Consider the following 25,585-nt stretch of genomic DNA (forward strand, 5'->3'; position numbering starts at 1 on the left):
TCCGCTGCATTGGGCCCCGACCTTGCTCCTCCTTTGGCCTCTCTGACTCCTTCCCCTGGCTCCCCTCCCTCCTCTGTGGTTGGGTCGAACCCCAAGCCCCCAGTGGTGACTACCTCGTCCCCTGGCGCGGCTCCTTCTCTCGTTGTTACTACTGCGCCTTTTAACCCCTCTCTCTCTGGGGGTTCTCACCGCCGTTCTCGTCACGGCCGCCCTCGCTCGATTCCTTCCAGTTCTGCTACCTATCAAGCCTTGTTTGGTCCCGCTTCGTGGGCCAAATATTTTGATCTCCTCCCTCTTGATTCTGCGCCTCCTGACGATTTCTCCCTTCATCGACATCTCATTGATTCCGTGGATGCCTCCATTACTTTTAACCCCACTCGTCTCGGTACGCGTGTCGTTGCTGCTCCTTCTCAGGATGCTGCTTCCCGCTTGGCTGCCTTATCCTGCCTTGGCGAGACCCCCGTTCGGGTCTCGAAGAACGTCCAGTTGAATGCCAGTGTTGGCACTATTTTGCTCCCGCCCCATGTTGCGACCGGTGTTCGGGACCTACGCGACTGCCACGACGATATTCGACATATCCTCGCTGCCCAGGGCCATTCTATTCTCCAGGTGGACACGTTTACTCGTCCCCCTCGTGGTAGTCGCCGTCAGCCCCTCCGGGTTGTGAAGATTACCTTTGATGGTAGGACCCTTCCACCCTCTGTCATTCTTGCTGGTGCCAGCTCCGGGACTGTCTCTCTCTGTCCTTTGTGTGGTGGCGAAGATCACTCTAAGTCGGAGTGCGCTTCTCCCCAGGCTCGTTGCCTCAACTGCGGTGAGGCCCATCCTACCTTCTCCCGTGCGTGTGTCCATTACAAGCTTGAGGCAGCCGTCCTCAACTTGAAGCACCGGGAGCGTTTATCTTTTCCTGAGGCGAGGCGCCAGGTTCGCCGGCTCCCGCCTTATGCTAATATCTCTTATGCTCGCGTGTTGCGCTCTTCATCTCCTCGTCCTTCCCGCCTTCCTCAGACTCACAACCGTTTCCAGGCCTTGGACCCTGATGCGCCCACTGCCCCCTCCTCTGTCCCTTTGGGTTCTCTCCCGAAGGATCCTCCTCCTGGTCCTCTGCCTGGGGTTCCCCTTCCTTCTACCCGGTCTGTCGTGTCTTCTGTGTCTCCTTCCTCGTCCCCCTCCGATCCTCCTTCCCATCCTCTTCCTCCATCTATCGGCTCTCCCCGCCGCCTGTCGGTGCGGGCGGATGTCCATCGCTCTCCTAACGGCCGTCGTGTGTGCTCTCGTTCGGCTTCTCCTGTTGAGACACTGGAATCCGTTGCCCGGTACGTAGTTGCTGGGACACCGGTCTCTTTCAGTCAGAAGCGTAAGCCTGGCTCCTCTCCTTCCTCTTCCCCGGCGGGTAAGAAGGCTTCGCTTTCTTCCTCAGCTCCTTCTGGCTCTGTTGCTCCTTCCACTCCCGTTTCAATGCTTGCGCCCCCTGTTCCTGCTATGGAGGTTTCTTTGGCCCCTGCTTCCCTTTCGGTTGCTGCTCTTGCTGGGGTGTGCTCCTCTCTTTCTACTCCCCCTCTTCCTGCTGCTGTCCTTGACTGCTCCTCTCCGTTGTCTCCTCCTCCTCCTCCTCCTCCTCCTCCGGACCCTGCCCGCCCACCTCTGATCTGTTCTCCCGTTTCCTTCCCTCCGTCTTTGCTCAGTTTACCCATGCCCCCTAACCCTGACTTTGCTGACCCTGATCCCGACCCTGATATTCTTTAACGTGCTCTGTTGGTCTTTCGCCTTTGTTTCTTCCTTGTTCTCTGTTTTTGTCCTTTCTCTTCTCGTCGTTGTCCATTCTTCAATGGAACGTTCGAGGTTATTACGCCAATTTCCTCGAACTCCAACTTCTGGTTTCGCGGTTTTCGCCCCTTTGTGTCTGTCTCCAGGAGCCGATGCTTGGTGCTCGTCCTGGTCGTTTTCGTGGCTATTCCTTTCTCTCCCCCCCCCCCAGCCATTGCTGGGGCTTCTAATTCTTCTGCTCTCTTGATTCGGGCTGATGTTCCCTTTGTTCCTTTACTTTTTCCTTCGCCTCTCCATTGTTCTGCTGCTCGTATCTTTGTGGGGAAATGGTACACAGTTTGTTCCATTTATCTCCCCCCGGGTGTCCCGCTCTCTCTTCCTGATTTGAAACACCTCCTAGACTCCTTGCCGGAGCCTGTGCTCCTGCTGGGTGACTTCAATTGTCGTCATTCTCTTTGGGGTGACGTTCTGACGAATACCCGGGGTCGCCTCCTTGAGCCGTTTCTCCTCTCTTCTTCCCTGTCTCTTCTGAATTCTGGTGAGCCCACTCATTTGGACTCTCGAACTCGCACCCTTTCTTGTCTTGATCTTTCTCTCTGCTCTTCTTCTCTTTACTTAGATTTCACATGGCAGGTTCTTGATGACCTCCATGGAAGTGATCATTTCCCCATCCTTGTTTCCTTTTTCTCTTTTCGCCCTTCCCTCTCTTTCCCTAGGTGGCAGTTTGCTAAGGCGGACTGGACCCTGTTTTCCCTCAGTGCTACTCTCTCTGACCTCTCCCTTCTGCCCCTCTCTCGCGCTCTCCTCCTTTTTCATGACACGGTCTTCGACGCTGCCCTCCGCTCTATTCCTCGCTCTTCCTCTCGGGGTCCACGGAAGTGCGTTCCCTGGTGGAATGCGGACTGTGCTCGGGCTGTCCGCTGTAAGCGTGCAGCCTGGAAGAAGCACCGCCGTAGGCAGACGACCGATTCTTTTCTTTTCTTTCGGAAAGCGAGTGCGGTGGCCCGTAGGGCCATCCGTACGGCTAAACGTGAATGTTGGGCATCTTATGTCTCGACAATTACGTCCGAAACCCCTCTGGCCCAGATCTGGAAGCGTATCCGCAAGATAGCGGGTAAGTTCGTTCCCGATGTTTCACCGGTCCTTCACCTCCATGATACTCTTGTGGCGGACCCGTTGCAGGTCGCTTCCGAACTGGGTTCCCACTTTTCTTCTGTTAGCTCTGGTCTTCATCTTCCCCAATCTTTCCTTCTTCGTAAACCTGTCCTTGAGTCTCGTCCTTTAGATTTCTGCACTCATCTTCAGCTTCCCTATAATGATCCCTTCTCTCTCTCTGAACTTCGTTCTGCCCTGGCCCTCTGCGGTTCTACGGCGGCGGGCTCCGATGGTATTCATTATGAGATGCTTCGCCATCTCCCTCCGAGCACGTCTCAGTATTTACTGAGTCTGTATAATCGGATCTGGGAGTCGTCGTCAGTCCCTGAGGACTGGCTCGATGCCGTTGTCCTCCCTGTTCGCAAACCAGGGTCTCTGGGTACTTCCCCTAAGGACTTTCGCCCTATTGCTCTCACAAGTTGTGTCTGCAAACTCTTTGAACGTATGGTTAACGTTCGTCTGATGTGGTTCCTGGAACACCATCACCTCCTCTCCCCTTCTCAATTTGGTTTCCGCAAGTGCCGCAGCACGACAGATGTCCTGGTGAACTTGGAGGTCTATATACGTACTGCTTTTGCTGCGAAGACCTCCGTTGTTGCCGTCCTTTTTGACCTAGAAAAGGCTTACGACACCACTTGGCGTTATCATATCCTATCTCAACTTCATTCTTTTGGCCTTCGTGGTCATCTCCCTCTCTTTCTCCGCAGCTTCCTCTCTCGTCGTTCCTTTCGGGTGCGCCTTGGTACCGCTCTCTCTCCCCCTTTTCAGCAATACGAAGGTGTGCCCCAGGGTAGTGTTCTGAGCACTACTCTTTTTCTGGTTGCCCTCAATGGTCTTCTTTCCTCTCTTCCTTCTGGTGTCTTCTCCGCTCTCTATGTCGATGATCTTACCCTTTGTTGTCAGGGTGATGATTCGCCTCTCCTTCAACGCCGGCTTCAACTTGCGATTGATGCCGTGTCGTCTTGGGCCACAGGTCATGGCTTCAAGTTCTCTACTTCTAAGACTTGTGCCATGACTTTTACGCGGAAACGGGTTGTTCTTCGTCCCTCTTTGTCACTTTATGGTCATCCCCTTGAATACAAAGATTCCGCGAAGCTTTTGGGGTTATTCCTTGACACTCGTTTGTCTTGGTCTCCCCATATCTCTTACCTCCGTGTTGAGTGCTCTAAGTCCCTTACCCTCCTTCGGGTCTTGTCCCATACTTCTTGGGGGGCAGATAGGCGCACTCTCCTTGCTTTACATTCCTCTCTCGTCCTGTCTAAGCTCGATTATGGTTGCCCTGCTTACTCGTCTGCTTCTCCTTCTACTCTTCGCCGTCTTGATGCTTTGCACCATACTGGGTTGCGCCTCAGTTCTGGTGCCTTTCGTTCGACTCCCGTCCTTAGCTTGTATGTTGACACTGGCTTCCTGTCTCTCCAGGACCGCCGTGATCGCTACTGTCTTCGCTATCTTGCGCGGTCCTTGCAACATCCTTCCTCTCGTCTCTGTCGTGCTTTAACTTTTACCCCTCCTGCGGTTCCTGTTCCTCTTCACCACCTCCCTCTTTCTGTCCGGTTATCTCGCCTGCAGGATTCTCTTTCCGTTCGTATTTCTGATGTTTCTCCTCGTGTTGTTCCTTCTTTGCCCCCGTGGAGGGTCCCTCTTCCGCGGTTTTGTACATCCTTGACTCGTATCACTAAAGCTTTTACCCCTCCTACAGTTCTAAAACGCCTTTTCCTCGAGCACTTTTCTTCTCACTCCCGCTCCGTTTCTGTCTTCACCGATGGGTCTAAGTCAGCGGACGGTGTTGGCTACTCTGTTGTTTTTCCTGATCGCACTTATATGTGTCGCTTGCCTCCGGAGACTAGCATCTTTACAGCGGAACTTTATGCTATTCTCTATGCTCTTCGTCTCCTGCTTTCTCGTTGTCAGTCTTCCTTTGTGGTTGTTGTTGACTCTCGTAGTGCCCTCATGGCTCTCGGGTGCTTTAATCCAGTTCATCCGGTAGTTGTCGAGATCCAGCATTGGCTGTTTCTCGTTCACAGTAAATTTAAGTCGGTTGAGTTTTGTTGGGTTCCCAGCCATATTGGCGTGTCTTTAAATGAGCGTGCGGATGCTGCCGCTAAGGAAGCTGTCCGCTCTTGTCCCATCTCTCGTAAAGGCATTCCGTATTCCGACTTTTACCCGGTTATCCATTCCTCAGTCCTTACCTGTTGGCAGGCTTCTTGGTTGTCTGTTACTGGTAACAAGCTACGTACTCTTAAATGTTGTGTTTCCTCGTGGCCGTCCTCCTTCCACCGTAACCGGCGGTGGGAAACAGCTCTAGCGAGGTTGCGTATTGGCCATACTCGCTTAACCCATGGTCACTTGATGGAGCGCCGCCCTGCTCCTTATTGTCCTAGTTGCATTGTCCCTCTTACGGTCGTGCATGTCCTTCTTGAATGTCCTGACTTCCAGGACGAGCGTGTGTCTTGCTTTCCGACCGCCCCTCGCGGTCACCTGTCCCTCGATAGAATTCTTGGTGACTCGGATACTTTTGATATCGTTCGCCTTATGCGTTTTTGTTCTCGTATTGGCATCCTTGGTGATATTTAGCGCCCTCTGATTATTTTGCGTATTTGATGGTGCTACATAGCCTTCCCGGTTTGGTGCCTTCTTTTGATAATTACTTACTTACTTCATCATCATCAACTCTGTTCCACGGGAGACATCTCCCGTCACGTTGGGTGCAGTCGCACCTCCACAGATCTCCAGTATCAGCTATTGATACTGGTAATGGCTCAAAAGGGCCACCACTTACGAGCTATTCATGCCCGTGCCACCTTTTGGGTGGCTTCATCTTCATCTTAACACATTCACAAGGGAGACATCTCCCGTCATGCAGGGTGCATTCGCACCTCCACAGATCTCCAGTATCAGCTCTTGATACTGGTAATGGCTTAAAAGGGCCACCACTTACGGGCTATTCATGCCCGTGCCACCTTTTGGGTGGCATAATCTTCGTCAATCAATCAACTCTGTTCAGTTATAGTTGTGTGTGTGTAAACTAAAGTCTTTGAAAATGTAATAAGTTTTACGAAACGCGCTCAAGTGTCGCGTCAGACTAGAAATAAAAATGAATTTTGGAGAATTGATTTTTCAGTTACCATCAACAGTGAAAAAAATATAAGAAACATTGAGAAAATTCGCGTTAGAATTATTAATCTTACTTTTTCGGTCATATTTAATAATAAATGCATTACATTATATATAATTCATTACATTATAGTGTGCGTTGGTACATAAGTCTTTTGATTAAATTACTTGTATTTTTAAGTCATTAATTCCATCGAAGAGAAAGTGTTTACAAGTGAAAACATTGACAATCAGTAGATGTGTGTGTGTGTGTATACATATCAGACGTATACATGCTTCAACAGTCTCGACAATCTAATAAACCAATTTGACAGGACCTTCTTGACAATAGCAGCCACTCAGGTGTTGGAGTCTGATTACAGTTAATGTCCCAGATAATATATGAGAATGGTCACTGTTATTGGAGACGAGTGTGTGGGTGACGTGAAGTATGTAAGTGCTGTGACCACATATTGACTACTCAACATGTGTGACTACTCAACACATGCTATACATGTGATATCTGCGAGTTAATCGTCTTCCTGGTACCCCATATCCGTTTGTAACAGATAGCTTAAATTGTTATCTTGATACGACAGCCAGAGGTCGCTCCACCCTCTTTATCAGTGTGTCACTCCACGCAGTGGCACTTACAGTGGCACTCTCATAGTTTATCAGTGTGTCAACCCCGCCCCGCTGTTCAGTGTGTCAACCCCGCCCCGCTGTTCAGTGTGTTAACCCCCGCCCCGCTGTTCAGTGTGTCAACCCCGCCCCGCTGTTCACTGTGTCAACCCCACCCCGCTGTTCAGTGTGTCAACCCATCCCACTGTTCAGTGTGTCAACCCATCCCACTGTTCAGTGTGTCAACCCACCCAACTGTTCACTGTGTCAACCCACCCAACTGTTCACTGTGTCAACCCACCCAACTGTTCACTGTGTCAACCCACCCCGCTGTTCAGTGTGTCAACCCACCCCACTGTTCACTGTGTCAACCCACCCAACTGTTCACTGTGTCAACCCACCCAACTGTTCACTGTGTCAACCCACCCAACTGTTCACTGTGTCAACCCACCCAACTGTTCACTGTGTCAACCCACCCAACTGTTCACTGTGTCAACCCACCCAACTGTTCACTGTGTCAACCCACCCAACTGTTCACTGTGTCAACCCACCCAACTGTTCACTGTGTCAACCCACCCTGCTGTTCACTGTGTCAACCCACCCTGCTGTTCAGTGTGTCAACCCACCCAACTGTTCACTGTGTCAACCCACCCAACTGTTCACTGTGTCAACCCCGCCCCGCTGTTCACTGTGTCAACCCACCCAACTGTTCACTGTGTCAACCCCGCCCCGCTGTTCACTGTGTCAACCCACCCAGCTGTTCACTGTGTCAACCCACCCAGCTGTTCACTGTGTCAACCCACCCAGCTGTTCACTGTGTCAACCCACCCAACTGTTCACTGTGTCAACCCCGCCCCGCTATTCACTGTGTCAACCCACCCAGCTGTTCACTGTGTCAACTGTTGGGGGTTTCCACCTCTCTATTATTCTCTACCCTTACTCTGGGGTGAGCAATAGTTACGCTCAAGGTAACTCACCGTAGCCCTGCGGGTCTTCCCTCGATCCTCACGGCGCCACTGCACGCCAGGAGAGTCTCCCAGTCAATCTTAACGGCCTCTTATTAAGAAAGAGTGAGAACACGACTCGTTCACCTCGACTGTCGTGTGCCCTCCCCAACAATAGGGCTCTACGGTTAAACACAAGATCGCCAACTGGTGTTTAAGGTGGCCAGTAACACCCTCAGTGGACTGGTGTATTCAGTGGTAGCCTTGGCAAGGTCACACTCAAAGATCAGGAATCAGGCAGGTACTTATTGTTATCACTCTATGCTTACAGGTATAGTATAGCCACAAGATCAATGGAGGGGATGATAAAAACACAAAGAGAGTTTTGTGTTTTACTTAAAATGTATGAAAGATGTCACAAGGCCACACAATAATCATAAATCAACTGATCCTGACTCGGCCGGTAATTCCCACGGATATTATGCGATCACTAGAGGGCAACACTCTCCCCCTCCTCATCAAGTGTCAAGAACAGCTGATTGCAATGGCCTCTCCGCGCGAACTTTGCTTGTTTTCTAGATTCACGCGCGCTGTTCCTTTAAATTTTCCAATATTACTAGAAACTCGCACACTCGATATTGGCACAAATAAACCGAATTACTTAGTTACACTGTACTCAGGCTCAAACAGTCTTTTCTACAATCAATTCTACAATGATTCACTGTAATGGTCTTACACTGTTATTTATCCAACAATAAATAATGAAATATTAACACGGGAGTTTTCAGTACTTTCTCTCGTGGGCGATAACGCAATAATTCACTGTACTCACAAATGATTATTCACTGAATGAACATAGACATATATATGGTATATAAATCAATCATCAATACATGGAAAATAAATAGTTTCTGGGCACATAGCCTAACCTCCAAATACTGGCATAATATTATATATAATTCACCACTATATGTTCATATCAAAATCTATAGAAAGATATACACAACACAGTAAATTTACCACTGGTTCCTGGTGCCTGTACACACCAATAATCAACATGAATATTACAAGTACTCTTGATAGTACTGTCTAGCACCCTGGTGCTTTACCATGACATAAGTGAGACTTGCTCACGACATATAAAATCTTCAGGCTAGATAATATAGCCGAATAATATAGCTAACTAAAGGGGAATGGGGAGGGAACTAGAACCACCTACTTCACCCTATCCTCCGATGAGAGTCGAGATGTAGCTCCTGGTCCTCGTGTCGGGAACGCCCCCACACTACACGTCGTCGTGTCCTACCAGAGCCTCTCGTCGTCCCACCGTTTAGCGCGTCGTCTCCGTGCCTCCTCACTGCAGGTCCGTCCTCCTCCTTGACTTCTTGAAGGTTGGAGTCGGTCTCCTGGCCGTCGTCTTCTCCCAGCAACGGCTGTCGCCTACGTCTCAGCTACAGTCGTCCGGTTTCCCCAAATAGTCCTCTCTTCCTCAGCTACCCAGTGGCTCTGTCAGCCACTACGCTGTCACGAACTGGTGAATTGCCACAGACGTCAACATACGTCACTGCACGGCTTCACTGCTACTGGCACAGTACCTGACTGGAGCACTTGTTGCTCAAATAACCGTCAATTCCCTCTTCTGGTTCAACACATGAACTAGGGAAGACTTCTCAGAGTACTGGCGGACTTCAGGTGACGCGTAAATCCACGGTAGTGGGAAACAGCTGTCCGACAGACAGGACCACTCGTCGCACGTCCGACCTCTATGACGTGTCGTGACTGACTGCTGGCGCCAGCCCGGCGCGCTGGCCGGACCCCCTTCCTTCGTGACGTCACTTTCGCCACGGGAGGTTTTCATTGGCTCCCGGTGCCACATTGCTGTCGGTGACCAATCCGGTGCCACTGACGTCACACGGTTTTGGCGGGAGATCAGAGAGGCCAGCGCCATCTTGGCTCCCTAAAGGGCCTAAACCACAGGCCAAAACATTACTATTTCACAAATTTCTCGGCTCTCCGAGAACACTTCACTCTCTCCCATATATCAAATTGTAGCCTGCAACGTAGAGAACGCTTGGGAAAAGTAGGCATGACTCTTATTGCAGGCGTGGGAGAATTATAAGGGGGGGGGAACTCCGTCACACAACCCACCCCGCTGTTCACTGTGTCAACCCACCCAACTGTTCACTGTGTCAACCCCGCCCCGCTGTTCACTGTGTCAACCCACCCAGCTGTTCACTGTGTCAACCCACCCAGCTGTTCACTGTGTCAACCCACCCAGCTGTTCACTGTGTCAACCCACCCAGCTGTTCACTGTGTCAACCTACCCCGCTGTTCACTGTGTCAACCCACCCAACTGTTCACTGTGTCAACCCCGCCCCGCTGTTCACTGTGTCAACCCCGCCCCGCTGTTCACTGTGTCAACCCACCCAACTGTTCACTGTGTCAACCCCGCCCCGCTGTTCACTGTGTCAACCCCGCCCCGCTGTTCACTGTGTCAACCCACCCAGCTGTTCACTGTGTCAACCCACCCAGCTGTTCACTGTGTCAACCCACCCAGCTGTTCACTGTGTCAACCCACCCAGCTGTTCACTGTGTCAACCCACCCAACTGTTCACTGTGTCAACCATCCAATTCTTTAAACTCCAACCATAATAAATAAAACATATAATTGCCTAATCGACAGGCTGACCTCTCAACAATTGTTGCCGCGACGACTGACGGAGTTGCCAGCATAATTGGTTAAACAGGATGGTAAATGTGTTTGCACTATATGCTGTACATCCTCTGATAGGCTTTCAGTATATTCACACGCGGAGGCCTTGTGGGCCAAAGCTGGCAGCGAGAAACTTGAAGATATATGAATATTGTAACGTGACATTTCTACGCAAGCTTTGAAAAAAACACAGACACCTTCACAATTTACTGAGGTGAATTCTGTGTTCTCAGGACTACTTATGTGCAGCAATGATCTGTGGCTTAATAAAGGTTCTGCCCTTGAACGATTTGTTGAGTGGATGAATGAAATTGGTTTGCTTTTGACGAATGAAAAATTTAGTGATTTGTCAAGATATATCTGGTGTTGTGTGGATGTGTAGGTTCATGTTTTTCACAGATTTCTTCTTACTTTTAAATGATTTTAACACCGTAAAAGTCCTTGAGATCAAACTGAAATTTGTAAACGTGATGTCGACAGTGGCACTTTTAGATATATCCCAAACCTGGAAAAACACGACACATTTTGAAGTTCAGGGAAAACAGAGCCTTCAAATGTAATTTTCGAGCATGAACTACTGCTCAATTTGCTTCAAAAATTTACTAAATTCAGATAATTTGAAGAGACTGCAAAATTTATTGTGTGCGGATAGTGCAACATTAAACAAACTGAATATGGAAATGTTGCTGTGGAGTGATTTGGATAATTATGAGATACAATTGATTGTTTTACAAAACCATTCAGTTTGGACACAAAATTCGTCAGCCTGAGAGCTGAACTAGAAATACTGAAATAGATCGATTAGTTGGAATAACGCAATAAGTGAGGGGTTGAAATTCTGGAAATCCCTTCCTGAATGTTTTGAAAAACTCTCAGTGGCAGTATTAACAGTATTTTCATCAAGATGCATATGAGTCACTGTTTTTCAGTGATGAGCATTGTCCAGTGTAATTATAGGGGTAGACATACTGATCTTGATACTTGTCGAAATTACAGTGGAGCGAGTGTGTGTGTTCGTGTGTTGTGGGGGACGGTACTTGCACAATGCACAATGGTGACCCTGGTGAGCTAAGTCATATTTGGAGTAGATATTCAAGAAGGGTGCGGATTCCCTCTGGTCTACTGCTTACATCTAAGATTGAAGACGTCATTCACAGATGAATGATCTTCTTTTATCTTAAGGAAGTCGTCCATCCAGCTAAAAACATTGGCTCTATTACTTCACGCATTAGGTTTGGTCTATCACTGTCACTCAGTCTTTGTTACAAACATCAACATTGTACGATCAGGTGAAGTGTAAGTGTGGCAGGTCTGCAGCATGATACAAAACAGTAGATATACCCGTAGCAGGATACTTCATTATTGCAATGAGTTACTGGCTTTTTGAGAAGCAATGTAAACTTGTTGAAGCCAAAGTCGTGTTACAGGAATTGTGAATTCAAAACGAGTTTGAAGCAGTTCTCCCAAAACTTTGCTATTATGGGAAACTCGGTCATATTAATATTAAAATAATATTTCGTACTGCTGTACCCCTATATAATCAGAACCGCAACGATTTGTATAAATTTGATAAGAAAAACGCTACTTATCTAATCAATTCCTGAACAAATCTGAAAAATACCGACACGACTCTTAGCATGACCGAGGAATGCCAAGCATACATGACGTCACAGTGCCGGAAACTAGTCACTTTCAATGTGGCACCTGGCCCCCGAGCGTGGCACATGCCCCCCGAGCGAGTCACCTGACCCCCCCCGAGCGTGGCACCTGCCCCCCCCCCCGAGCGTGGCACCTGCCCCCCGAGCGAGTCACCTGACCCCCTCCCCCCGAGCGTGGCACCTGCCCCCCCCCCCGAGCGTGGCACCTGCCCCCCCCCGAGCGTGGCACCTGCCCCCCGAGCGAGTCACCTGACCCCCTCCCCCCGAGCGTGGCACCTGGCCCCCGAGCGTGGCACCTGCCCCCCCCCCCCGAGCGTGGCACCTGGCCCCCGAGCGTGGCACCTGCCCCCCCCGAGCGTGGCACCTACCCCCCCCCCCCCGAGCGTGGCACCTGCCCCCTGAGCGAGTCACCTGACCCCCCCCCCGAGCGTGGCACCTGCCCCCCGAGCGTGGCACCTGCCCCCCCCCCCGAGCGTTTCACCTGCCCCCCCCGAGCGTTTCACCTCCCCCCCCCCGAGCGTTTCACCTGCCCCCCCCCCCGAGCGTGGCACCTGCCCCCCCCCCCGAGCGTTTCACCTGCCCCCCCCCCCGAGCGTTTCACCTGCCCCCCCCCCCCCCCGAGCGTTTCACCTGCCCCCCCCCCCCCCCGAGCGTGGCACCTGCCCCCCCCAAGCATGGCACCTGCCCCCCCCCCGAGCGTGGCACCTGCCCCCCACCCGAGCGTGGCACCTGCCCCCCCCCCCCGAGCGTGGCACCTGCCCCCCCCGAGCGTGGCACCTGCCCCCCGAGCGTGGCACCTGACCCCCCCCCCCGAGCGTGGCACCTGCCCCCCCCCGAGCGTGGCACTTGCCCCCCCCCCCGAGCGTGGCACCTGCCCCCCGAGCGAGTCACCTGACCCCCCCCCCCGAGCGTGGCACCTGCCCCCCCCCCGAGCGTGGCACCTGCCCCCCGAGCGAGTCACCTGACCCCCTCCCCCCGAGCGTGGCACCTGCCCCCCCCCCCGAGCGAGTCACCTGACCCCCCCCCCGAGCGTGGCACCTGACCCCCCCCCCCCGAGCGTGGCACCTGCCCCCCCCCGAGCGAGTCACCTGAACCCCCCCCCCCCGAGCGTGGCACCTGCCCCCCGAGCGTGGCACCTGACCCCCCCCCCGAGCGTGGCACCTGCCCCCCGAGCGAGTCACCTGCCCCCCGAGCGAGTCACCTGACCCCCCCCCCCCCCGAGCGTGGCACCTGACCCCCCCCCCGAGCGTGGCACCTGACCCCCCCCCCCGAGCGAGTCACCTGACCCCCCCCCGAGCGTGGCACCAGCCCCCGAGCGTGGCACCTGCCCCCCGAGCGTGGCACCTGCCCCCGAGCGAGTCACCTGACCCCCCCCGAGCGTGGCACCTGCCCCCCCCCCCGAGCGTGGCACCTGACCCCCCCCCCGAGCGTGGCACCTGACCCCCCCCGAGCGTGGCACCTGCCCCCCCCCCCTGAGCGTGGCACCTGCCCCCCCCCGAGCGAGTCACCTGACCCCCCCCCCCGAGCGTGGCACCTGCCCCCCGAGCGTGGCACCTGACCCCCCCCCCGAACTTGGCACCTGACCCCCCCCCCCCCGAGCGTGGCACCTGCCCCCCGAGCGAGTCACCTGACCCCCCCCCCCCGAGCGTGGCACCTGACCCCCCCCCCCCGAGCGTGGCACCTGACCCCCCCCCACCCCGAGCGTGGCACCTGACCCCCCCCCCCCCCGGAGCGAGTCACCTGACCCCCCCCCCCCCGTGTCTGGCACTAAAGTCTATCAGTTGGGTGTTGCGACATTGGAGGGATAAACACACGAGCACTCGACAGCGCAGCTTAGGTAAGGACTTTAGGCCAGGCCTCGGGTCAACACTTTCCTGATACTCCTGGGGGTCAGTCTGGCCCCACTGACCCGACGTGCGCCTCACACAGTGTCATTGTTCCCATCCCCAAACCACACTCAGATAATTATAGACCCATATCTCTAACATCGTGTGTTTGTAAAGTGCTTGAACGTATTGTTCTTAACAGACTCGTGTATCGTATACAGGGGCACCTGTCACCTCAACTGTTTGGATTTATGCCTGGGCTCAGTACACAACACTGTTTTGCTGAGTACTTCGCACATATTAAAGCTTCCCCTCAAACAGTCTTCATCGACCTAGCAGCAGCTTTTGATACAGCAAACAGAGAAATCATACTGGAACAGCTTGCCGAGCTGGGAATACAAGGAAAATTACTGAAATGGATAAAGGGCTTGTGACAATAATCTCCTTCAAGAGATTGAGCCTGCTCTTCCCTCCACAAATACGTCATTACATCTATATAAAACTACTATGGAAGAAATGTCCAACAACGACAACAACACCAGCAAGGTTTGCCAGAGAGCAAAACGTATGCAGCCAGGGACACCTGCTCAGACTCAAACCGCCAAACTACCCGTCTTACTGCCGGCTCCTCGCTGATTGGTCGCCGGTCTGGCTGCAACTGCACTCGCCCACCATACTACTTGATGTCTGGGGCCGCCACGACCTCAGTCCTCGGAATATTCAGTGCTTTCACACAGTTAACACTTCTCCCTGCTAGACGTAAGCTTTGGCGTACGTGTACTAAGAGAGGTGATAGCTTAAAGCCGATATTCCCGCACCTCTCATTTTTTGTATATTGCACTTCTTGTTATTTTGCTCACTTGTCTTAACGTAACTTTTCATTGTCATTTAATTATTCTTATTATTTTGATTGATTTTATTATACGAATTTGTAAGTCCATTTTATTCATGTTTTGATTTATTTAACGTAATTAAAATTTCATTGTTAAAATTTACTTGTGTTTTGTGTGTCTTCTCCTTACCTTACCACAGACGAAGTTCCAGATTTTCTATTTTTTTTTATACTATGTGACGAGGCCATACCCCTAGCTTTGAACAGCCGAACACCAACGCGTTACCGTCACATATTACATAAGAACATAAGAACATAAGAACAAAGGTAACTGCAGAAGGCCTATTGGCCCATACGAGGCAGCTCCTATTCTATAACCACCCAATCCCACTCATATACTTGTCCAACCCGTGCTTGAAACAATCGAGGGACCCCACCTCCACAATGTTACGCGGCAATTGGTTCCACAAATCAACAACCCTGTTACTGAACCAGTATTTACCCAAGTCTTTCCTAAATCTAAACTTATCCAATTTTCTCTCATTATCCAATATCCTCTCATTTTTTGTATATTGCACTTCTTGTTATTTTGCTCACTTGTCTTAACGTAACTTTTCATTGTCATTTAATTATTCTTATTATTTTGATTGATTTTATTATACGAATTTGTAAGTCCATTTTATTCATGTTTTGATTTATTTAACGTAATTAAAATTTCATTGTTAAAATTTACTTGTGTTTTGTGTGTCTTCTCCTTACCTTACCACAGACGAAGTTCCAGATTTTCTATTTTTTTTTATACTATGTGACGAGGCCATACCCCTAGCTTTGAACAGCCGAACACCAACGCGTTACCGTCACATATTACATAAGAACATAAGAACATAAGAACAAAGGTAACTGCAGAAGGCCTATTGGCCCATACGAGGCAGCTCCTATTCTATAACCACCCAATCCCACTCATATACTTGTCCAACCCGTGCTTGAAACAATCGAGGGACCCCACCTCCACAATGTTACGCGGCAATTGGTTCCACAAATCAACAACCCTGTTACTGAACCAGTATTTACCCAAGTCTTTCCTAAATCTAAACTTATCCAATTTATATCCATTGTTTCGTGTTCTGTCCTGTGTTGATACTTTTAATACCCTATTAATATCCCCCCGGTTATGTCCATTCATCCACTTGTAAACCTCTATCATGTCACCCCTAACTCTTCGCCTTTCCAGTGAATGCAACTTAAGCTTTGTTAATCTTTCTTCATATGAAAGATTTCTAATTTGGGGAATTAACTTAGTCATCCTACGCTGGACACGTTCAAGTGAATTTATATCCATTCTATAATATGGCGACCAAAACTGAACTGCATAATCTAAATGGGGCCTAACTAGAGCAAGATATAGCTTGAGAACCACACCAGGTGTCTTGTTACTAACGCTGCGATTAATAAATCCAAGTGTCCGATTTGCCTTATTACGAACATTTATGCATTGATCCTTTTGTTTTAAATTCTTACTAATCATAACTCCCAGATCCCTTTCGCAATCCGACTTCGCAATCACAACACCATCTAGCTCGTATCTTGTAACTCTATCATCATTACCTAACCTCAGAACTTTACATTTATCAGCATTAAACTGCATCTGCCAATCCTTTGACCATTTCAAAACCCTATCTAGATCAACTTGAAGTGATAGTGAGTCCTCCTCCGAATTAATTTCCCTACCGATTTTCGTATCATCGGCAAATTTGCAAATGTTGCTACTCAAACCTGAATCTAAATCATTTATATATATTATAAACAACAGAGGTCCCAGGACAGAGCCTTGAGGCACTCCACTTACAACATTTTCCCACTCTGACTTGATTCCATTTATACTAACTCTCTGTTTCCTTTGGTATAGCCATGCCCTAATCCAGCTTAATATAGCACCCCCAATACCATGAGACTCTATTTTTTTAATCAGTCTTTCATGTGGCACTGTATCAAAAGCTTTGCTAAAGTCAAGGTATACAACATCGCAATCCTTACCACTATCAACTGCCTCAACAATGCTAGAATAAAAAGATAACAAATTTGTTAAACATGAACGGCCATTTATAAAACCATGTTGCGACTCAATTATTAATTTATGTTTTTCAAGATGAAGACGAATTTTATTTGCTATTATAGATTCGAGTAACTTTCCCACAATAGACGTTAGGCTAATTGGTCGATAGTTAGACGCAAGTGATCTATCTCCTTTCTTAAAAACTGGTATCACATTAGCAACTTTCCAAAACTCTGGCACTCTGCCTGACTCTATTGATTTATTAAATATGGTTGACAGTGGGTCACAAAGCTCCTCTTTGCATTCTTTAAGCACCCTAGCAAACACTTCATCCGGCCCTGGGGATTTGTTTGGTTTGAGTTTTACTATTTGTTTAAGAACATCCTCCCTGGTAACTGCTAAACTCGTCAACCTGTCCTCGTCCCCACCCACATAGACTTGTTCGGCTGAAGGCATATTGTTAAGTTCCTCTTTAGTAAATACAGATACAAAATATTTATTAAAAATACTACTCATCTCTTCATCACTATCTGTTATTTGACCTGTCTCAGTTTTTAATGGACCTATCCTTTCCCTAGTCTTAGTACGATATAACTGAAAAAACCCTTTAGGATTTGTCTTTGCTTGCCCTGCTATGCGAACTTCATAGTTTCTTTTTGCTTTCCTTATCTCTTTTTTAACATTTCTAACCAGTTGTACGAATTCCTGTTCTAAAGTGACCTCCCCATTTTTAATCCTTTTGTACCAAGCTCTCTTTTTACCTATAAGGTTCTTCAAATTCTTTGTTATCCACTTTGGGTCATTAGTATACGATCTATTCAATTTGTATGGTATACTACGTTCCTGTGCTTTGTTTAGAATATTCTTAAATAAGTTATATATTGAATCCACATCGAAATCCCCATTTAAGTCACCTATCGCTGGGTTCATGTCTCGCTCCAAGACCGGCCCACACCCCATACCCAAGCCTTTCCAATCAATTTGACCCAAAAAATTTCTTAGGCTATTAAAATCAGCTTTTCGAAAATCTGGCACTTTAACAGAATTTTCTCCTACTGGTCTATTCCATTCTATGCTAAATCTGATTTCTTTGTGATCACTGCTCCCTATTACTTGCAGGTTACACGTCATATTTGTCTAATCGAACAGCATATGTTTTGTTCAGTGGTGTTAAAAGTACAGAGAGCAAACACTTTGAACTGGGAACTCCACAAGGAGGGATCCTCAGTCCCTTGTTGTTCAACGTTCTGATGCATAAACTTATTAAAGATCTTTCAACTAATAATGAAGACACTGTCATATGTTATGTTGATGATTATATGTTTACTCTTCCCTTTCACAGTATATACTCAAATGCTCTAATCTTTCTAACAAACGTGACTTAACATAAGCTTACCCCCTTCCATTTATCTTTCTTTCCTTTTCTTTCTCTCTTCTCCCTTTTTCTGTTCATTGTCTTCTACGCTCCCTTGCTATCCTCTTCTTATTCCTATTACTATCTCCTTCGGTGGTTATAATAGGAGCTGCCTCGTATGGGCCAATAGGCCTTCTGCAGTTAACATAAGAACGTAAGAACAAAGGTAACTGCAGAAGGCCTATTGGCCCATACGAGGCAGCTCCTATTCTATAACCACCCAATCCCACTCATATACTTGTCCAACCCGTGCTTGAAACAATCGAGGGACCCCACCTCCACAATGTTACGCGGCAATTGGTTCCACAAATCAACAACCCTGTTACTGAACCAGTATTTACCCAAGTCTTTCCTAAATCTAAACTTATCCAATTTATATCCATTGTTTCGTGTTCTGTCCTGTGTTGATACTTTTAATACCCTATTATTAAGAATGCAAAGAGGAGCTTTGTGACCCACTGTCAACCATATTTAATAAATCAATAGAGTCAGGCAGAGTGCCAGAGTTTTGGAAAGTTGCTAATGTGATACCAGTTTTTAAGAAAGGAGATAGATCACTTGCGTCTAACTATCGACCAATTAGCCTAACGTCTATTGTGGGAAAGTTACTCGAATCTATAATAGCAAATAAAATTCGTCTTCATCTTGAAAAACATAAATTAATAATTGAGTCGCAACATGGTTTTATAAATGGCCGTTCATGTTTAACAAATTTGTTATCTTTTTATTCTAGCATTGTTGAGGCAGTTGATAGTGGTAAGGATTGCGATGTTGTATACCTTGACTTTAGCAAAGCTTTTGATACAGTGCCACATGAAAGACTGATTAAAAAAATAGAGTCTCATGGTATTGGGGGTGCTATATTAAGCTGGATTAGGGCATGGCTATACCAAAGGAAACAGAGAGTTAGTATAAATGGAATCAAGTCAGAGTGGGAAAATGTTGTAAGTGGAGTGCCTCAAGGCTCTGTCCTGGGACCTCTGTTGTTTATAATATATATAAATGATTTAGATTCAGGTTTGAGTAGCAACATTTGCAAATTTGCCGATGATACGAAAATCGGTAGGGAAATTAATTCGGAGGAGGACTCACTATCACTTCAAGTTGATCTAGATAGGGTTTTGAAATGGTCAAAGGATTGGCAGATGCAGTTTAATGCTGATAAATGTAAAGTTCTGAGGTTAGGTAATGATGATAGAGTTACAAGATACGAGCTAGATGGTGTTGTGATTGCGAAGTCGGATTGCGAAAGGGATCTGGGAGTTATGATTAGTAAGAATTTAAAACAAAAGGATCAATGCATAAATGTTCGTAATAAGGCAAATCGGACACTTGGATTTATTAATCGCAGCGTTAGTAACAAGACACCTGGTGTGGTTCTCAAGCTATATCTTGCTCTAGTTAGGCCCCATTTAGATTATGCAGTTCAGTTTTGGTCGCCATATTATAGAATGGATATAAATTCACTTGAACGTGTCCAGCGTAGGATGACTAAGTTAATTCCCCAAATTAGAAATCTTTCATATGAAGAAAGATTAACAAAGCTTAAGTTGCATTCACTGGAAAGGCGAAGAGTTAGGGGTGACATGATAGAGGTTTACAAGTGGATGAATGGACATAACCGGGGGGATATTAATAGGGTATTAAAAGTATCAACACAGGACAGAACACGAAACAATGGATATAAATTGGATAAGTTTAGATTTAGGAAAGACTTGGGTAAATACTGGTTCAGTAACAGGGTTGTTGATTTGTGGAACCAATTGCCGCGTAACATTGTGGAGGTGGGGTCCCTCGATTGTTTCAAGCACGGGTTGGACAAGTATATGAGTGGGATTGGGTGGTTATAGAATAGGAGCTGCCTCGTATGGGCCAATAGGCCTTCTGCAGTTACCTTTGTTCTTATGTTCTTATGTTCTTCTTATTATTAGCTTTTTCGTTTAATTCAATCCAAATAGTTTCTGTGTGTGGCTCTGTTTTGATTCCCTCTTTGGGACTACATTTCAAATTGTCCCTAACATATATGGCTACTCCACCTCCTCGTCTAATATATCTATCTGTGTGAAATAGTTTAAATCCATATATTTGATATTCAGCTAATAGTTCTCTATTTTCTACATTCATCCACGTTTCGGTAAGTGCAATAATATCTATTTTTTTCTGTGCAGACAAGAGCATTTAATTCGTTAATTTTATTTCTTAGACTTCTACTGTTAGTGTAATATACCCTAAGTGAATTGTTATTTTGCGGACCTTCTCTTTCCCTGATCGTTTTGCCAATTCCTTTCTCCCACAAACACATACTTTTATTACCTCCTTCCTCCAAATCAATTCCCATACCTCTATCTACTAACAGTTTAAACCCAAACAAACACCTCTAACCACTTCTTCTAGCGAGTTCGCAACAGCAACAACCCCAGCTCTCGATAGATGCACCCCATCACGAGCATACATTTCATTTCTTCCATAGAAGTGTTCCCAGTTGTCTATGAAAGATATTGCATTTGATTTGCAATATCTTTCCAGCCGGCAATTGACACCAAGTGCCCTCGATATCCATTCATTTCCCACTCCCTTTCTTGGAAGAATGCCACATATGATCGGGATTCCTCCCTTGCTCCTAACTAACTCTATGGCTGTTTTATACCTCTGAATCAGTTCCTCACTCCTGACTCGACCAACATCATTTCCTCCCACGCTAATGCAAATAATGGGATTGTTCCCATTACCAGCCATAATATCATTCATGTTGTTTATAATATCACCAATGCCAGCTCCGGGATAGCAAACCCTTAACCTGTTCCCCCTATCTCTAGCACAAAACGTTCTATCCAAATACCTTATCTGGGAATCTCCCACAACTAATGTTTGCTTAGGTACTTCCTTTACTTTCTGAGGGGCCTGCGCTTCCTTTCTCTTAGTTGCTTTCCCTTTTGCGCGATCCACAGTCTCTCCACAGCACTCGTCCTCCAAAACGTCAAATGAATTTGAAGTTGCTATGGCGTTTGAAGGCGGCTTTATCAAAGTCTTCTTAAGGCCCCTGTCTTTCGCAACTCTCCAAGACGAGGTCCCTTTACTGCTGGTCTCCTCCTTCGTTACTTCTCGTTGTTTTTTAAGCTGACGCACCTCCTCCCGCAGAGAGTCCAACTCTGTCCTCAGGGCTCCCACTAGAGTCACCAGGTCCTTCACTACAACTTCCATATTGCTATGATAATATAACAACACTCAGGAGCTCCGGTTAACACAACCTCTCACTGTGACTTCACCTGACCGACTGAAGTTCTCATTATTACTACTATCCCCTAGACCTTACTTTCCTCCTCAGCTCTCTCTTGCCTATTTATTGACTGTCCCTACTTCCTCATCACAATCGACTTGAGAATGGTCCAGGACGGACCGAAACGTCGTCGTCCCTTCATCTTCTAGTGTGTGGTCTGGTCAACATACTTCAGCCACGTTATTGTGACTCATCGCCTGCATATGTTTACAGGCTGCCACCGAGCCTAGAATGCAAGTTCTGCTCGATGCTTTTGCTACTAGAGCTGAGGAATGTGGCCTCCTTATCTCTGTACAGGAAACTCGTGCCCTCATTCCATGTGGTATTCCACCACCCAATTATTATATAGATGGGCGAGCACTTGAGAACTGCGAGTCTTACAGATACCTTGGTGTCCCCATTAACGACCCTGGGTACCTTTCTTCTCTCAAGAGGAGACTTTGGGAGAGATTAAAGCCCTTGCGGGTCCTTGTTGGTGTCAATCATAGACTTAACGTGAGACTTGCTAGAATGTTTTATGTATCATTTATACGCTCTGTGATTGACTACAATGCTCTACATCTCACACTGTATACTGACAAAGAGCTGAAATCTCTTGAAACCTTGCAAAATGAAGCTATGCGTCTCATCCTTAGAGCTCCAAAGTCCACGAAAATAGTTAATATGAGAGCAGAGTTAAAATTACCTACCATAAGTGAGAGAATTTTGTCTATTATAACAGTTTTCGGTGTGAAGGCATTGAGTAGATCTAGACAACACATGAAGTTTCAAATTAAACTTTCTAATATGCTGCACTCACCTGAGGTCTATAGAAGAAGAACGAAATCTGATTATGTATATTGGTTCTACAAGGTAGCCAACTCCATCAAAATATTAAATATGTACCCAACTCAATTAATGATTAATCAACCAATTACTCCATGGGATAACTGGGATCTATCAGTTGATTTTGTAGATGCGCCCAAGAAAGATAGTGTGCACTCTACATTATTAAAACAGTTAACACTGAAAAGCATCACTGAAAGTACTCAGAGTATGGGTAACGATGTGTATCAGTGCTATACCGACGGCTCTGTAGAAGAAGGTGGACGATATACCGGTTGCGTATGTAATATATTTGAACAATCTTCTCTCGTACATACAGCAATGAAGCGCGTCAATGACTGGGCAAGTACAACTCAAACCGAACTTGCAGGCATATACCTTGCCACTGAATTTTTAAAAGACAAAGGCAGTGGACTTATATACTGTGACTCGCAGAGTGCACTCCTGGCATTGAACGCACATAGTAGTAACATCCAGAAAATAGTCAGTGATATTCGAATGAATGTTTTAGCTGCTAAAGAAAACAGATTTGAAATTCAATTCCTATGGATACCATCACATGTTGGCATCTCAAGGCATAACACTGTTGATATGCTTGCTAAGACAGCCTGCAGAAAACCAGTGGTAGAAATTGATATGGGTGTTTCATTAGCAGTGACAAAGAGAATACTTAAACAAATATCTAATGAAGATCTCACCGACCTAACAAATTCACAAAGACCTGAAAGTTGTAGCATTAAATATTATGATAGATATCGTGAGGAGACATTCACATATGGGACTAATAGAACAAGAACCCGGCAATGTGATGTTATAGTGGCCAGAATACGCCTGGGATATAGACGTATCTGGCAGCTTTCTCAAAACCCAAATGTCGAGTACACAATGTGTCAACTTTGTGAAAGAGAAAACATGCACTCTCTTGAACATTATATTGTAGAATGTCCCATACTGACTGACTTTCGCCCTCCTGGGCTAAGGTATGCTGAACTCTGTAATTACTATATGAGTACTGGAACATTTGATGATATATTGGACTTGTACCAAAGATTAACCATGTAATGTATCAATTATACAATGTATATATATGATGTAACTATATAACCTGAGCTTGTAAAAGCACCTTAATCACCTTCAGTGATTAAGTGCTTAATTGCACACTAGTTTCTCTATCAGCTATCTCACCCTGTCAGAGTAAAAGAGACAAATGTATGTGAATGCATGTGTGTGTGTGTATATATGTATGTATATATGTATATGTACGTATATGTGTGTGTGTGTATATGTATGTGTATAAAGTATATATGGAAGCTGATCAGAATTACATTTCACCTTTGTAAATGCACATTAATGACACTATGTAAAAGACACATCGAACACTTTATGTAGGGCATACGTAAATCTGTGTATCTATGTATTTACGTATGTAGGTTAGCTTAGCATTTTAAAAGCACCGAGTCACCTTCTGTGGTTGAGTGTTCAATAAACCCTTGTACTGTATGTTTAACATTTCTCTAACCCTGTCCATGGAGGACAGAAGAAAATGTATATATGCTGGTTAGCATTGTTAATGTGTGGCCACGTCTGTGGTAGAAAATAATAATAATAAAAAAACGCTGTGTGAACACCGCCTCACACCGCTGTGTGAACACTGCCTCACACCGCTGTGTGAACACCGCCTCACACCGCTGTGTGAACACCGCCTCACACCGCTGTGTGAACACTGCCTCACACCGCTGTGTGAACACCGCTGTGTGAACACCGCCTCACACCGCTGTGTGAACACCGCCTCACACCGCTGTGTGAACACTGCCTCACACCGCTGTGTGAACACCGCTGTGTGAACACCGCCTCACACCGCTGTGTGAACACTGCCTCACACCGCTGTGTGAACACCGCCTCACACCGCTGTGTGAACACTGCCTCACACCGCTGTGTGAACACCGCCTCACACCGCTGTGTGAACACCGCCTCACACCGCTGTGTGAACACCGCCTCACACCGCTGTGTGAACACCGCCTCACACCGCTGTGTGAACACCGCCTCACACCGCTGTGTGAACACCGCCTCACACCGCTGTGTGAACACCGCCTCACACCGCTGTTTGCACGCGGTGTTCACTAACACTTGACCTCACAACACAAAAGAGGAACCCACCCATCCGCTGGGCGTCCTGCACCACACTGAGCTACGGACAGTTCACACACTAAAACATGATAACACATGATAACACACTAAGCCATGATAACTGGATGACGCCGCCCATCAACGTCACCAGAGTGGGATTTAACAGGCGATTACACAGAGCTCAGCTAGCATGTGTCTGTACGTAGGTGTTCCTTTATGTTACCACTAGCCCCTATCATGCATGGACAAAAGTAGTTATTCCTGAGCCGTTGCTTTTCATAGTAGGTTGTATTTGTAACGTTGGTCACTATGACAGAAAACGCGACCAATTAATAGGGAGAAAACGGGTACAGGGAGAGAGGTCGTTTTAGCAGCCATTTTCTAGACCATTCCTCCAGTTTGTCCAGGTCATCCTGTAGTCTCTGTCTATCTTCATCCGTCTTGATTCTTCTCATAATTTTTGCATCATCAGCAAACATTGAGAGGAATGAGGCTATACTCTCTGGAAGATTGTTTACATATATTAGAAACAGGATATGTCCGAGTAGATGGGTCCCCTGTGGAACCCCGCTGGTGACATCTTGCCAATTCTGATTCTGATGCCTCCCCCCCCCCTCACAGTTACTCGCTGTTTCCTGTTGCTTAGATACTCCCTTCTCCACTGGAGCACCTTACCTTTTACTCCTGCCTGTTGCTCCAACTTTTTTAACAGCCTTTTATGGAGTACTGTGTCAAAGGCTTTCTGACAGTCCAAGAAAATGCAGTCTGCCCACCCTTCTCTTTCTTGTCTAATTTTTGTTGCTTGGTAATAGAATTCTATTAAACCCGTGAGGCACGATTTACCATCTCTGAACCCATGTTGGTGGTGTGTCACAAAGCTATTTCCCTCCAGGTGCTCTACGAGCCTTTTCCTCACGATCTTCTCCATCACCTTGCATGGTATACAAGTTAAGGAAACTGGCGTATAGTTCAGTGCCTCTTGCCTGTCACCCTTGTATATTGAGACTACATTAGCTGTCTTCCAATTTTCCGGTAGGTCTCCTGTTTCCAGTGATCTGTTATGCACCATAGAGAGTGGCACACTTAGTGCTTCTGCACCTTCTTTTAGTATCCACGGTGAGATCCTGTCAGGCCCAGCAGCTTTTGTCACATTTAGCTCCAACAGACTCCTTTTCACCTCATCACTGGTGGGGTCAAATTCCTCCAAGGTTGCTTGGTTTGCCTCCTCATTTAGTGCAGGGACTTCTTGTTCGATTGTGAAACCTCCAGGAATCTCTTGT

At 47.2% G+C, this 25,585-nt stretch overlaps 1 protein-coding gene across 5 annotated transcripts in view; it reads right to left on the reverse strand.

Moving 5' to 3' along the window:
* Window positions 1-24,386, reverse strand: part of LOC123757326 (transmembrane channel-like protein 7) — a 47,573-nt gene extending 23,187 nt beyond the window's left edge. The window contains exon 1 of one of the 5 annotated variants that reach the window (XM_045740896.2): window positions 24,336-24,386. The gene's annotated coding sequence lies outside the window, so the exon portion shown is untranslated. Of the gene's footprint in view, window positions 1-7,613; window positions 8,760-8,799; window positions 9,585-24,335 lie in introns of those variants that run through there. The other 4 variants (XM_069329424.1, XM_045740904.2, XM_069329422.1 and 1 more) reach the window with 4 other exon arrangements.
* Window positions 24,387-25,585: the final 1,199 nt, after the last annotated feature.

Source organism: Procambarus clarkii, chromosome 22, assembly GCF_040958095.1.
Source record: "Procambarus clarkii isolate CNS0578487 chromosome 22, FALCON_Pclarkii_2.0, whole genome shotgun sequence".
Classification (NCBI taxonomy): Eukaryota; Metazoa; Arthropoda; class Malacostraca; order Decapoda; family Cambaridae; genus Procambarus; species Procambarus clarkii.